General features: G+C 47.7%; 1 protein-coding gene across 1 annotated transcript in view; it reads right to left on the bottom strand.

The window, feature by feature from the left end:
• SPATA21 (spermatogenesis associated 21) overlaps positions 1 to 624 on the bottom strand; it is a 54,798-nt gene extending 54,174 nt beyond the window's left edge. Inside the window, exon 1 of the mRNA XM_011939875.1 lies at positions 341 to 624. The gene's annotated coding sequence lies outside the window, so the exon portion shown is untranslated. The remainder of the gene's footprint in view (positions 1 to 340) is intronic.
• Between the last annotated feature and the right edge of the window lie 1,417 nt (positions 625 to 2,041).

Genomic DNA, 2,041 nt, shown 5'->3' with positions numbered 1-2,041 from the left:
GAGTAGCTGGGACTACAGGCGCCCGCCACCTCGCCCGGCTAGTTTTTCTATTTTTAGTAGAGACGGGGTTTCACCGTGTTAGCCAGGATGGTCTCCATCTCCTGACCTCATGATCCGCCCGTCTCGGCCTCCCAACGTGACAGGCTTGAGCCACCGCGCCTGGCCGAGTGCCCCTTTTATAAGTGGTTTCCTCATCTGAAAAATGGGAGAATTTCTCTTGGAAATATCTATGATGGCAGGAAAATACAGCAGAGAAAGGTAAGCGACGTATCATCTATACGTCTGGAGGCTGTCAGGGAAAGCTTGTTCACATCACACCCCACCTTGGCCCTGCACCTACCAGAAATCAGATGAGTCACAGTGAGATTTTCCACCCCTGCTCACCACCTCGTACACAGGATGGACTCTGTCTGAGCCTATACTTTGCCTGTTGGCTCGAATTGGATTTATTTGGTATACAGGGTAGTTAAACTGGGAATAGATGGCAGGTCCGGTTATTCTCAGCAGCAGAGGTTTAGGAATGCATATCAGGAATGTCCAGCCATGTGGTTAGGTTTGAGAATAACGCAAGGGGCTGGCTGACCTCCAACTACTAGACAGTGTCATTTCCCCCAGCTTGTCACTGGTTCAGTGGCCCCCATTACACAATGAGGATAACAATCGTTGCCTTGCCAACCTCACAGCGATTATTGTGCCAGGGTACTCTCTCCCAGAAAGCCTTCCCTGACTGTCCCCATACTGTGTGGGGTTTCTTCTCTTTGCTCCCACAGCCCCCTATGAATTTGCTTCATTATAGTATCTTTCATTCTGCGTTGCCAAAGACTGCTTGTCTCTCTGTCTCCTCCAGTCTGTGAGCTCCAGGATGGTAGGAGCTGGATTGGCTGCATCTCAGTGACCCCAGTACTCAGCATCTGGCATAGAGTATGGGCTCCATGCCTGTTTTTGTTAGACTGAACAGAACTGACAGTGCTCTGAATGGCTGGGTGCGGTGGCTCATACCTGTAATCCTGGCACTTTGGGAGGCCAAGGTGGGTGGATCACTTGAGGTCAGGAGTTTTAGACCAGCCTGGCTAACATGGTGAAACCCCGTCTCTACTAAAAATACAAAAATTAGCCAGGCATGGTGGCACATGCGTGTAGTCTCAGCTACTTGGGAGGCTGAGGCATGAGAATCGCTTGAACGTGGGAGGCAGAGGTTGCAGTGAGCTGAGATCGTGCCACTGCACTCCAGCCTGGGTGACAGAATGAGACTTAGTCTCAAAAAAAAAAAAAAAAGGAAAATAAGGCCAGGTATGGTGGCTTATGCCTGTAATCCTAGCACTTTGGAAGGCTGAGGCAGGAGGATCTCTTGAAGACAGGAATTCAAGACCAGCCTGGGCAACATAGCAAGACCCCTGTCTCTACAAAAAGTAAGAAAATTAGCAGGGTAGGGTGGTGCCTATAGGCCCAGCTACTCAAAAGGCTGAGGCAGGAGGATCCCTTGAGCCTGGAAGTTTGAGGCTGCAATGAATGATGATTGCACTGTTGCATTCCAGTGTGGGGTGAGAGAGAGAGAGAGGCCCTGTCTCAAAAAAAAAAAAAAGGAAAATAATCAATATTTGCAAAAATGTTTAGAAACTGTAAAAGCCCAAGGCAAGCAGAAGGAAACAACACAGATTAAGGCAGAAATTAATAAAATGCAGAATAAAAAAAAAAAAAGGAAAATAATCAATATTTGCAAAAATGTGAAGAAATTGAAACCCTTGTGAATGTAAATGGCGCTGCTGCTGTGGAAGACAGTTTGGAGGATCCTCAAAAAGCTGAACAAGGCCGGAAATGGTGGTTCACACCTGTAGTCCCAGCTACTTGGGAGGCTGAGTTGGGAGGATCACTTGAGCCTGGGAGGTTGAGGCTGCAGTGAGCTGTGATCATGCCAATGCATTCCAGCCTGGGCAACAGAGTGAGATGCTGCTTCAAACAAAACAAAACAAAAGTGCTAAACATAGCATTATCCTATAACTCAGCAGTTTCACTCCTACGTATACACTCAAGAAAATGGAAA

The sequence above is a fragment of the Colobus angolensis genome, unplaced genomic scaffold (assembly GCF_000951035.1).
Source record: "Colobus angolensis palliatus isolate OR3802 unplaced genomic scaffold, Cang.pa_1.0 Scaffold185, whole genome shotgun sequence".
In the NCBI taxonomy this organism is placed as follows: domain Eukaryota; kingdom Metazoa; phylum Chordata; class Mammalia; order Primates; family Cercopithecidae; genus Colobus; species Colobus angolensis.
This window is presented reverse-complemented; position numbering and strand designations above follow the sequence as displayed.